Source organism: Cricetulus griseus, assembly GCF_003668045.3.
Source record: "Cricetulus griseus strain 17A/GY chromosome 1 unlocalized genomic scaffold, alternate assembly CriGri-PICRH-1.0 chr1_0, whole genome shotgun sequence".
Classification (NCBI taxonomy): Eukaryota; Metazoa; Chordata; class Mammalia; order Rodentia; family Cricetidae; genus Cricetulus; species Cricetulus griseus.
In genome coordinates, this window is record NW_023276806.1 from 56705140 (window position 1) to 56719304 (window position 14165).

The following is a 14165-nucleotide window of genomic DNA, read 5'->3' on the forward strand; positions in this document are numbered from 1 at the left end:
TCCTTCTTGTGTAAAATGACCAGATTTATATAACCCTACAGAATAGATTGTTGAACATTAACAAGCCAGTGAGACGCTAGAACTGGGGAAGGCTGTATGTTCAGAAGAGTGCCTAGCCTCCCTGTGGGAGAAGTGGGAATCTAGAGAGAACAAAAGGCAGTCTGTGATCAGTGTCTTCCAGGACAGGTAACCTTCTCTTGCTGGACTTTTCTTTTTCTATCTGTTATATGCTCAGATGGTGTCTTAGGGTTTCTTTTTGTTTGTTTGTTTTAGAGACAGGTTTCTTTTTTGTGTGTATCTCTAGCTGTCCTGGAACTAGCTCTGTAGGCCAGGCTGGCCTCGAACTCACAGAGATGCACCTGCCTCTGTCTCCTGAGTGCTGGAATTAAAGGAGTGCACCACAACTGTCCAGCTTAGTTAGGGTTTCTATTGCTACAATGAAACACCATGACCAAAAAACAAGTTGTGGGAGATGATTTATTTGGCTTACACTTCCAAATCACTGTTCATTATCAAAGGAAGTCAGGACAGGAACATGGAGGGAGGCCATGGAGTTGTGAGGCTTACTGGCTGGTTCTCCATAGCTTGCTCAGTCTGCTTTCTTACACAACTCAGGACCACCAGTCCAAGGATGGCACCACTGACATAGGGCTGGACCCTCCCCCATTAATCACCAATTAAGAAAATGGAGACTTTTTTTCTTAAGGTCCTCTCTATTCAAAAAACTGTAGTTTGTGTGCCAAGTTGACATGAGATGAGCCAGCACAGAGAGCCAGTGATTATTCTACTGAGACACTCTATGGCTGTCCATGGACTTCAATTTCTTTCAACAGTTGATGCCCTTGAATGTGCAGCTTTCTCAGTCAGTTTGTCAACCAGAGGGTCTTAGAATTCACATCTCTCTAACAAGTACCAGATGATTCAGATGGTAATGCTGTTGGTGTGGGGTCCACAATTCTAACTTTGTAAGGGTGATGGGTTATGGAAGAAGGGCTACTTCATAGGTTATAACAGCACCGGCATTATTACTTGGCTGACTTTAAGGGTTCACTTGACTTCTTTATCTGCTTGTTGAGAAAATATCCAACAAGGAAGAGGGTTTAGAGCCCCATTGTGGCTTCTATGTCCCAAACTAAGTCATCTGCGTGAAAGGGGGTCACTTTCCCAGAGGAATCAGCAAAGATTGTAAACCAAATAGACTTTGATTCGTGGCAAGATCCCCAAGGCAAGAGAAGGGAGAGAAAGTGGAATATCTGTCTTTTGGAGAGGGTCTTCCTTACAGGCCCTCATCACCTGAATATGACCTGGAATGCGTTCGGTGCTTAGGGTTGAGCCCTATTGTGCACAAGCTCAGGCACCAACCCCCTAGGGGCGCCAGGGAAAGCACTCTAGCCTTCTGAGACTTCTGTTGACATTCAATCATCTGCAAAGGTTGCTTTGCTGGAACCATTCTCCTTTCTCTGGCCTACTGCCTTGCCACCCAGTGTGTTTTTACTGGACATTACTGAGGTCTGAGAGCCCAGGCGTCAGGGCAGTTAATTCCTAAGAATGTAGTGTCTGGGATGCTGAAGTGAAGTTGCCAATTCCCATGCTGGCCTCCAGGCTGTGACATAGCCCTGGTGGAAGTCAGGCTTTGCTGGTTCTTACTGAGCCTTGTTTCTGGAAAATGTCCTGCACTGTTCTCTGGACACCCTTGGACACTGCATGGGATCAAGAAAGTCTTCAAGGAATCTCCCTCCATGTCTCAAGGGAGGGGCTATCAGGACTCACAAGAGCCTTGGGACATCCAGAACAGCCTTTTCTCTTTGATAATCACATTTAGACGTTATGGAGTTGACAAGGTACTTCTCATACACTGCACTGAATCTTTTAGACAGCCCTAGTGATGCTTCCTCAAAAACATGACCCATGCATGTCACTTCTCATCCGTCCTGCTATCATCCTAGCCATGCTCATCCCTTACCTCAATCCACATCAGCTGCCAAACCTCACACACACACTGCATGCCAATTTGGGTTGCTGTAACACAATACCTAAGTGAAAAGAATTAGTTTCTTACTGTCTGAATTTGGCCTCAATTTAAAATTAACTTCCTTCCTTCCTTTCTACCTGGACAAAATGTCTTCATTAGTTCCCCATTGCTCTTACCCTAAAACCTGAATCCTCCACTGTGAGAATGGCAGGCCCATTCTCTGTTAATATTTGGATATAAACTGCTTCTTACAAGCATTTGCACACTTGGTCTCCACTTGTTGACACTGTGTTGGGAGGTTGTAGAGCCTTAAGGAGGTGGAGCCTAGATGGAGGAAGTGGATCTTTGGGGTGGGAGTTGGAGTTTCTAACTGTCTTATCTCTGCTTCTTGGTCTATAGAGTTATGGACAAACAGCCTAACACCCCTGCCAGCACAGCTCCTAGATGATTCTGCCACCATGCTTTCCCCATCACGATGGAATCTGCTCTCAAGTCATGAGCTGAAATAAACCTTCTCTCTCTTAAATTACATCTTGTCATACAATGAGAAAAGTGCCTAATATATTATATCAAGGTTTCTGTATCTTTCTACTTGTGACAACCTTTGGCTTATATATTTTTTTAAATGTGACCCTTGTTATATTGGTATATAAATGACTCCACTGAACATCTGACCACAACACAGACAAAATTCCTGCAACACAGAGGTGTTTCGGATAAGTTTTTCTTAGTGTTTGTTGCATGGTGTGCCAATTTCCATCACACAAATGAACTCTGGGTCCATTTCTAAGAATGTTTGTCTTTGTGTCTACAATATGCTTCACCCACATTAACGCAATCAAAGGAGGTGCTATCCAGTTATTACCAGCATTCCAGTTTATTTTTCCCACCATAACCCTACTTATCTATTTATTATCCAACTCTCTCCTTGTGGCACTGTTAGGAGGTGTGGCCTTGTTGGAGGAAGTGTGTCACCAGGGATGGGTGTTGAGGTTTCAGATACTTAAGCCAGGCACAGTGTCTCACTCTCTTCCTGCTGTCTGCAGATGTAGAACTCTCTGCTCCTTCTCCAAGACCATGTCTGCCTGCATGCTGCCATGCTTCCTGCCATGATGACAATGGACTAACCTCGGAACTATAAGTCAACCCCAGTTAAATGTTTTCCTTTAAAAGAGTTGCCATGGTTATAGCAATAGAAACCCTAAGACACTCCCGATAAAAATTAGTGTTTAAGAGTACTTGCTGCTTTTCCAGAGGATCCACGTTTGGTCACCAGTACCCATGACAGGTGGCTCACAACCATCTAAAGTCCAGCTTCAGGACATCTGATGCCCCTTGCCTCCATGGACACCTGTAGGTACACACATAGACCCACATACAGGCACAAATACTTATACATACTTTTAAGAAGAATATTTAACCCCTGAGAGGTCTTCTCTGTAACCACAGGACCAAGAAGACAGGAAGTGCTGAATCAGGCTTCCCAGAGAAACAGAATTAATGGCTGTATGTATATAGTAAGAAATTTATAGAGATTTGTCTCATATGCATATGAGGGCTGACAAGCCCAAATTCTGCAGAGTGGACCAGCAGGCAGAGGTCTGGAGAGCCAATGGTGTACATCAAGTCTGAAGGTAGTCTCCCTAACAATCCTCTGTTGTTTGGGGGGCAACTCTTTTTGTTTTATTTATGTCTTCAAACAATTGGCTGAAACTCACACACATTATAGATGGCAATCTGCTTATCAAGGTTAGGGTCAGGGTCAGAGTCAGAGTCGGGATTAGGTTATGTTAATCTCATCCCAAGCATCCTCTAAGTTGGCACATCAAAATCACCCTTCCCAGGAGGTGTTCTAAAATGGCTATTAACTGAATATGCCGTGTAATCTCCAGATGCCCCATGAAATAGGACACTTCACAGGTATCTTGCCAAGATAGGGCATTTCACCTAATAACATACAGTTAAAAAAGAGCAGACATGATGTCACACCTACTTCTCACCATCAACTCCAGACCTTGTCTTAATAATCTGCAGGGGCCTTGGCACACCAGTTGCTTCATTTGCTGTGCCAGACAGATACCAGAGAGTGAAGAGTATTTTACTTCTTTTCTCTGATAATTCTTCTTGACACTATAAAAACATTCCTCCAAGGACAGCAGGCAAGAAGTTTAAAGTCTGAAGGAGCCATCATGGACTTTTTGTTAAGATTCTATGGAGTGTGTGTGTGTGTGTGTGTGTGTGTGTGTGTGTGTGTTTTGTCCAACAACAAAAATGACACAGAGAAATCCACAGTTTCACTGTAGCCTACAATTCACTAAAGCAGTTGCCATTTGTCAGACACCTACTGTCTTCAGCTCACTCAAAAGAGCAGATTATACCAACTCCATTTTGTAGCTGAGAAAATGGAGGTTCAGAGGGAAGTTTGCCACGCTTACCATTTTAAAATAGTAAGTTGATTTCAAAACTGGTTTGAGTCCAAAATTATAGTCCTCCCTTTGTACTCCAGTCTCTTACCAGGAGTCAAGTCCATGATGGACTTGGTATTTATCCATTCTGGCTAACCCTTGTCTCTTCCACTCCAGTTCTCTGCCAACCTGAAGCACTATGCATAGCAGGTAGCTCACCTGTCCTTCAGTGAGAAGTCCTAAACCCATCTGGGCTGTCTAAGCAAGTCCTTTCACATGTTTGTGTTCAGATTATTTATAGTAAGATGAAGAAGTGCAAACAGTAGTATCTTTAAAGGGTAAAAGAGATGATGTCGGTGACACCTCTGAGGAACCAGAGTGTGTGCTTTCAGCCCACAATATTATGGCCCATCAACATGGCTTCTACGTTGGAAGTGAAAGTCTACAGAACTCTTGTATGATTGATTTATGCCTACTTAATCACTGGGTTTGTTTGCCTTGAGCTTTCACAGGTAATACAAATTTGTTTTACAAATCCAGTGTTTTCTTTGTCTTCTCAAATGGATTGTTCAGCAAGGCAGGAATTGAAGTGTTTAATTTCCTTATCTCCTCTTACCCTTCCCTATACAGGGACAACCCCCCACCCAATGATGCAGCTCTCAGTAAGTCTACTCTGAAAGAATGACACTAGAATGAGAAGTTATGGGGAATTTCAAAGAGTCAGTTTGCTCACTGAGTATAAGATTTGGTGAAGACCAATGTGCGAACTCCAGATGGTGTGATCTAAGTGGGGAAGGAGATCTGTCCCTAGGCAGAAAGAAGTATAGAGATGCTGAGAGGGGCACAGTCCTGACACCCAATTCTTACATCTCTGGAGAAGACAAGGATTGGTTAATTCTGGGCTGGCAGGATGAGTATAAAAGAATTCCTAAAGAAGAGTCAAAAAATCCTAGGCTACAACATTTGTAAGTCATTAAACACTCTTAGTTGGTTCTTAACTTTGGAACATTACAGTACTTAATGAGATTATTGTAAAGTCGTTATTCTAGCTCAAAAAATGTGATACCACAGACAAAAGGCCAAGTTTCTTAACAGATAAAGACCTCCTACAAATCAACTAAAAATAGCCAGGAACCTAACAGAAAGAGTGAGCAATATGAGCAGACAGTTCACAGGAAAACAAATCATTTTCTTAAACAAAAATAGAAATACAAACTAAAACTACAAAGTAATTTGGTGTTTTCAACCATCAGACTGGAAATGTCAACATTTCCTATAATCCAACATGTGGGTGAGGGTGTACAGAAACTAGAGCACCTAGACGCTACTGGAAATGTATAGTGGATATCTTTGAAGGAGAACAATTGGTGATTATTCTTAAAAGTAAAATGTCAAGGCTGGAGAGATGACTCAGCAGTTCAGAGCATTTGATGCTCTGGCAGAGGACTAGAATTTGCTTACCAGCACCCACAGTTCACAGCTTCCTATAGTAATTCCAGCTCTAAGGGATCCAATACCCTCTTCTGGCCTCCAAGAACAACATGCCTACACACACACACACACACACACACACACACACACACACACACACACACAAAGAAATCTTAAAAATTTAAATCTTGATAGGCCCTTTAAGCAGCCATCCACACCTAGGTATGATCCCATAGGTGAATTCATTCACATACATAACAAAGTGACCTTTATAAAAGGGCACTCAGTACAGCTATGCTTTCCCTGTTAACACAAAATAACCCAAATATCCTATGATTAATTGCTGTTTAGATCAACTGTGATTTATCATAGTTCCATGCAAATGCAATGACAGCAGTCTTTGAAGAGGAAGTCATCTCTGTATTCTAACATGGACAGATGTTTCTAATATATTGGTCAATAAAAAAACAAACAAAACCCAAGGGCAAAATAGTACCTAAAGTTAATATTTGGGTTACTAAATTAAAAACACATATATGCTACTTAATATGTAAGTTGCTTTTACTTATAATTAATTATAGCTTTAAAATTTTTATAAAAATGAAAATAGTTTAGGGACACCTATTTCCTCTTCTCCAATATGAAGACTTTATCCCATTTGCTTTGTCATTTTTATGACACACAATTTCAATATCTGAGGAAGCCATCATAAGAAACATGTAACAGGATCTGGGCACCATGGGCCGTGCCTATAATCTCAATACTCAAGAGGCAGAAACAGGAGGATCTCAAATTGGAGGCCAGCCTGAGCTGCAAAGTGAGATACTTGCCTAAAGAACACTGTAGCAATGGCTGTCTCTAGAGAGGAAAATGATTGGAGGCAGGAGAGAAAACTTTTTAATTTTATACTTTATCAAACTACTTGAATTTTGCGTCATTTACCAAAAAATTTAAAAAAATATATGAACACTTGTGACAAAATGCTGTGGTCTGTACCTTTAAAGAAAAGATCACCATTCTAGTAAAGGAAGACAAGTAAAGGAGAAAATTAAGTCAAAAGACAGTGAACAAAGGGCATGGGAGCTAGCTTCTCTTTAATAGATGTATTCCAGCTGATAAACAAAGAACAATAAAATTAGTTGTTCAGCATTTTCAGCTGTTAATACTTGAGTCAGTGTATGGATTGATGGATGAAGGAAATAAATGGTCAATGATAGCCTTTAATACCCAAAAGGATATTTATATTTACATACTCCCAGTAGAAGTATAAAGAACTCATGCCAAAATCACTGGTCCTAAAGGGCCAGCTTCCAGACCTAGTCATCAACTAAAGAATACAGAGGAGTCAGGGGACAGGTTAGATGACTGATGACTTCTGTTCAATGTGAACTCAACAGGGCAGGAATTATCTAGGAGCCAATCCTCCAGACACACCTGTGATGGGTGGTTTAGATGATGTTAGGCCGTAGGTGTGCCTATCAGGGATCAATCACTTTGAGTAGGTTAACTGGGGTGGGAATGTCCACCCTAAGGAAGGGTGACCCTGCTCCCTGGGCTTCAGTCCTGGAGTGCATGAAGAAGCAAATGCTGAGCACCGACATTCATCATTTCCTTTCGTGCCTATGACACTGGGTGACCAGCCACCTCAAGATCTTGTCTCCTTGACCTCCTCATTATGATACACTACTGTATGTATCCTATCTCTCTCTTAAGTTGCTTTTGCCAGATGTTTGAACACATAACAGGAAAAGTAATTAAGACAATGGCCTTGCCTGTGTTTAGACAATTGTCTTAAATGCAAAAGAATGGTCAAGAATACAGAAAATAAGTGGGATTAATTACAATTAATTTTAGATGGCAAAAATGCAGCACACAATTTCATGCCAATAATCTAAAACCCCAATAAAATTAGGTAATGTGTTCAAAAGTAACCAAGGAATGAAAAGAAATGGCAATTCTAGAAAAGGGTTCTGGACTGGGTAAGCATCAGTGCTAGGCCATCTGCTCCCATGGAACCCCACTTCTTACTTTAGGGAGGCTGACTCCAGCAGGATGGCTTCCTAGGTTCCCGTGTCAGCTGGTTTCTGGCAGATTTCAGGAGGGACAGGAACTGGTAGGAAGCCAGAGATGGGGGGAGGAGAGAAACCAGGGGTTCTTGTCCTGTTCTGCACCGTCTCTGGCAGTCTCTAACATTGCTCATCTCTGTTCTGTAGTGTCAGTTTCTTCTTGCCACACTACTGTGGCTCCAGCCTCTATCCCATGACTTCATGGTTTTGCTGATGCTTCTCTTCTCTCTCTCTCTCTCTCTCTCTCTCTCTCTCTCTCTCTCTCTCTCTCTCTCTCTCTCTCTCTCTCCCTCTGTGTGTGTGTGTGTGTGTGTGTGTGTGTTGGGGAAAGTATGTATCACCAGAAGTCAATATCATGTGTCCTCTATCACTCCCCCCTTTTTTCTTTGAGTCAGGGTTGCCACTCTCTTTTTACATAACTGCTAGGGATCTGAACTCAGGTCCTCATATTTGCACAGCCAGCACTTTACCCCCGCTCCCCCTGAGTCTTCACTCCAGCCTCCAACCCATAGCTTTAACCTTTGATCTCCAATAGCATCCCTTCCTTCCTTCACCCACTCCAGCTTAGGGGAATGCAGCATGCATGGATACTGCTAATTTCATTTGGTTGGCTTTTCTGCTCCTTCTATTTCCTGCTCCAATTTCTCTTTTAACCCACACAACACTTTTCATTGCTGGGCACTGATGGGTGGCTTTACAGACTATTTCAAACTGAAAAGCAAGTAACTCCAAGCTGTGTGTATATATATTTCAGAGCTTAATAAATGACATGAAGCCTGTAATTAAACAGAGCAAGAGTTAAGTATAGAAAAGTCATAAAAAAAAAAAAAAGATTTACACTAGAGACCTGTCTGGTCATAAAGATGCTATTGTGATTCACTGTACAAAAGGCTGGTCTTTTCCATAAGTGGTGTGGAGACAATTACAGTCCACTAAAATTTAAAAGAGTGTTGCTTCTCTACTTCACACTGAATAAAAAAGGCTGATAACTTACACATGAAAGCCATATCCAAAGCCCGTAGAAAACAACACAATATTTTCGGGACTTTAGGTAGATTATAAGATCTCAAAGAAGCTAGTAAAAGCACTAAATAGGAGGAAAGCCTAACACTGTCGACGTTTTTCAAATTAATATTTAACAAAAGACAGTGGGTGGACCTCTAGAAGAAGTCTTTTGGATGGGAAAGGACAGCATTCCGAATCTAAGTAATAAATCTAAAGGATCTAGTAAGAAAGGAAAAACACTTCACTCAAAAGCACTTCACAAAAAGATGTCATTCATATGGAAAGGGCATCAAAATCATTAGACATTAGGGTAACACAAAGTCATAATGTGAAGCCTTTGTTGTTACACCAGTGTCACCAACAAATGGACTGAAACTGTGCTTCTTAGGGTTACCATTCCTGTGATGAAACACCATGGCCAAAAGCAACTTGGGAGGAAAGGGTTTATTTGGCTTATGTATCATAGTTCATTGAGCTTACTGGTTTATTCATGGCTTGCTCAGTCTGGTTTCTTTCTTTCTTTCTTTCTTTCTTTCTTTTTCTTTCTTTCTTTCTTTTTTTTTTGGTTTTTTTTTTTTTTTTTTTTTTTTTTTTTTTTTTTTTTTTTTTGTTTTTCGAGACAGGGTTTCTCTGTGGCTTTGGAGGCTGTCCTGGAACTAGCTCTTGTAGACCAGGCTGGTCTCAAACTCACAGAGATCCACCTGCCTCTGCCTCCCAGTGCTGAGATTAAAGGCATGCGCCACCAACGCCCAGCCCAAAATTTGTATTAGTCTAGGTTAATTCTAGAACATGAGAACTAACTCACAGAGACAGAAAGTAGATCAGTGGTTGCCCTGGGAATGGGGTCTTGGGGAACAGAAAGGAAAGGATGGTCTATGAACAATATGAACTCTGTGAGTTCGAGGCCAGCCTGGTCTCCAGAGCAAGTGCCAGGATAGGCTCCAAAGCTAAACAGAGAAACCCTGTCTTGAAAAACAAAACAAACAAACTAGCAAAAACAAAACAAAACAAAGAACCCAAATTTTGCCTCAAACTAAACTCACAGAGATCCACCTGCCTCTGCTTCCTGAGTGCAAGGATCAAGGTGTATGCCCCTACACCTGGTTGTGTGGCTGTACCTAAATGTATCTATTTATCTCTTGAACACTTTTGGGTCATTTCCAGTGCTTTGCTGTTACAAATAAGGCCATTTCAAGCATTAGTGCGATCTTTATGTGGACATGCATTTCTTTCTCTTGGATAGCTACCTGAAAGGGGTGGTTGAGTCACAGGTAAAGTAAGAGTAACAACTAAGGAAATGTGGGACAACATTTAGTAAAACTAAACATATTTATTCTCTTAAGACCAAACAACTCATCCCTGGGTGTGTTACCAAGAGAAGTGACTACATCCATCCTCACGAGATGTACATTAGTGGTCATAACAACTTCACTTAGGAAAGATCAAAATTGGACACTTGTCAAATGAGTATCAGTGTCAGCCAAGGATCCCCCAATTGTGGAATTCCCAAGTTGCTGCAGGCAATGAGAGAGGATTTTGTTATTCAGGAACTCTATTATAGTCACTCCATTATATACTCTCAATTCCCTCCTTTCATTGTCTTTGTCCTTTGCACCCTTACCTAGGGTTTCTGTGTTCTCTATGCCAACAGCTGAATGTGACTGAAGAAAGTTATGTGACCTTTGCCTAGCCTCTCGGTGAATTTCAATCAGTGATGGTTCAGTTCCCTTGAGGTATTTGGAAATGGGGTAGGGGCAGTTTATCATCACGGTGATTGATGAACAGCACCAAGGGCCAGAGTACGAAATGTCAACCGACATTCCTGCCTGACCCAGCAGCCGCCCCACAGAACAGCATTAGAACGCAAAGTCCAAGTAGCCAGTATCTATAACCACAGTGATTCCCTCAATTCCATTTCCCTTCTCCCAGGAATTTGCTTTCATGCTCTGAACTGCCAGGGCTGCTTCCTTCATTTGCATCTGAAAACTACATCTTACTTAACAGGGAAAAGAAATCCTGAAGGAAAACCCTGTGCTCTTGATATCTGCCAATCTACCTCCATCTGTACCCACTTCCCCAGTTCTCCATTACATTCCTGAGGGAGAACTGCTCAGGCCATTTCCCAAGTCTGTGTCTGGATTCTACCCAATAACTTACTTCCAGTCATCACGTCATCATCAATTTCTACCTCACCCCACCACCACTCTAGTACTCTAGTGAGGATCTATTCGTCGCATGCTATTTTTTAGCCTAAAAATTCTCCCTACCAATTTCACAGCTCCACCTACATTTTACAATGGGGGTAATTTGCAGGGAGTCATGTGACCTGGCTTTCAGACCTTGGTGGCTGGGTTCTTTCCACCTCAGTCTGATACCTGAAGCCCTGGTTAGCACATGGTCTAGAGCATTTCCTTTCACAATGTACAGACCTGACAGGCCACAGAGCCATGGTGGACTGTCCAGGATAGATGTCAAGTGATGAGAGGGATGTAAGACACTAGGGGTCCTCAGGGAGGAAGACAATGAAGGATAGGGATAAAGGCCTAAACCTGAGATCTGGTTCAGTTGGGAGAGATCATGGGGAATAGGGGAGTTAGAATGTGTTTACAGAGGATAATATTTAAAGGACATAGAAGAGGCAGAGGACCCCTTGATGCCATCTATTCTGATTTGTTTGGAAGAGATGGAAAAACAAGGTAGGGAGGAGGCAAGGCTGCAGAGGTAGCTGGAGTCACATGGCTGCAACCTTGCTGGCTGGAAGGAGTTCTCGACCTGTAATGTGGAAAGCAGCAGTGGGCAAACCAAAGCTGAGAGAAACAAGTATGTTTTACAACATAGCTTGAGTCCTAGTCTTACTTTCAATAAAAATTGCATAGCAGAGGGCTTCTTGTCTCTTGTGGAGAAAGTTGGCTGAAGGAAAGTCATTTTCCTTATTTATTTGGTCGAAATGCATCTGCCAGTCAAGAGAATAAATAAGTAAACCCAGTGGGTTATTGTATAAAACACTATTTTCCCCACTATAATTATACACTGAATTATTTTGAAATGTTTTTAATACATTATTTTTTAAATCAGCACACACCAAGTTCTTATCAAGAACATTCTTTTTGTTTCTAAGCTAGCACAGCAGAATTCCCATTCCTTGTTTCATCTGAGGCCATGTAGTTATTTGGATGACAACCACAAGTTTCATCATAGGAAGGAAAAGTATACTACAGGACATAATAAAACACTCAGTTATCTGACCCAGTATACATCTCTGTATAATTGCTTGCACATTCCCACTTACTTTGAGTAAGTTGACCACTACAAGGCCTAACAGCCAATGGGTATTTTTAGCATGGTGTCAGTTGTGAGAGCTAAAAAGTTATCTGGGAGTCAGAAAGCCTGTCCTTCTATTGGTCTCACCACTAGTTTGTGGGGTGTCCTTAGGGAAAGAGATGAGTGGTACTGTCCCTGTGATACATCTTGAATTGCTAAGCTGGAGGCCTGGATATTTCAATGTTAGGTCTGAATGTGAAAGACCCCAGAAGAGGTACTTTCGCAGAAGGAGACCCGTACCCAGGAATCAGCGAGACCATGGACTTGGATGCAAACCGCAAGAGGTTTTATTGGATACACGGGTACCCGGGGCGACTTAGCTTCTGTGAGGCCAAGCGCGCCGAGCCAAGGAAGAGGGGTCCTTATATAGCAAAAAAAGCGCAGTACAGAAGCGAAAAGCATAGTTACAGAGATTCTATTGGACAATTTAATGAGGTACAGAGTTATTTCAAATCAGCATTTTCTCAAGGTCTGGTAATCAGGCGAAACGGCCTTGGCTCTACTTATCTCCCTCCGCGTCCAGATGGCTGACCTTGGGATGGAGCGTTCCCCATCAGGCGGGGGAGCTGGGGGGGGCGCCCTCTCGCCGCTTGTGGGCTCCTCGCTCGGCCCCAGCCCCGGGGCGCGGTGCCAGGCGGGCGGGCCGGGGGTGCAGGCCCCGCCTGGGTGAACCGGCTTGGGAGGGAGCCGGCGGCCGGGCGTGTGGGTGCGGGCGCGTACGGGAGTGTCACCGAGTGTGCGAGAGAGAGAGAGAGAGAGAGAGAGAGAGAGAGAGAGAGAGAGAGAGAGCTAAGCTGTTCTGTGCTCATGGGCTGCTGGCTGGTCCCGGCTCGTGTCCTGGGCCCGGCCTCGCGAGGAGGCGGCGGCGGGGAAGTAGAGGCCGGCGGGGGTGGGGATCGGGAAGTGCAGGAGAGGAGGCATCCGCCTTGCGCCCCGCCAGCCGCCGACCGGAGGAGGAGGCAAACTTGAGAGAGAAAGAGCTAAGGGGCAGGGGTCTTTCAAATGTAGACTCTGATACTTAGGTGACTCTGGTCCTTCTCACTGTTCTCTTATATTCTCACTTATATACATGAGTAGAAGTTCCAATCTCACTTATACACAAGAGTAGAAGTTCCAGCTCAACTGTTTATATGTCCAAAGTGATGTGCAGCACACAGTAACAGATTATAAATTCTATACTAGTGTCTACCTCACCTCACCATGTTTATTCCTGCTTACCAATGATGTGACATGCAAAAAGGCAGGAGCATGGGTTCAGAAATGCAAAAGAATATCCAGGAGGGTATTAGGGTGACCAGAAATGTGTCCGCTGTCACATCTCCCAGGTTCATGGTGTGCTTTGCTTATCATGTCATCCCCTAGCATGAAGTTCTGTTGGGATCTCATCTTTGAAGGGTCATAGTCCTTTTCTGGTTCAGCCATTTTGGAGATCTCTTCCCCTCATCCAGTGTGGAGTTCTTTTCTTTCTGTCCACTTCAATTTCTTGTTAGCTCCCCCACCCCATTCTAAAATTTATTTTATGTATGCGGATGTTTTGCCTGCATGTATGTTATGTACGTGTGGGCCTGATGCCCTGCAGAGGCCACCAGCCTCTCTGGAACTAGAGTTACAGATGGCTGCAGCCATCATGTGGATGCTGGGGCCTGAACCCAGCCTCTGAGACCTCTCTCCAGTCCCTCTTGGTCTTTCTTTTTCATTGCTTCATCATCAGCATCTGTTTTACTTTTCTTTCCTGCATACTACATGTTGTTTTTCTTTTAATTGTTTTGGTCTTTTATGCTAAGTTATCCTCTTCAACAACTGCAGCTCCGCCCCTACCACCAGCAACTAGGCCACAAGAGCTGAAGCCTGAGGGAATTCTGTTCCCTCAGGCACATCTTTTTCAAAGCTATTAAGGAAACTTATTTAAATCTCTGTCCCACTGAAGAACTCAAGGTTCAAAGTTTGAGGTAGAATCCTGCTTCC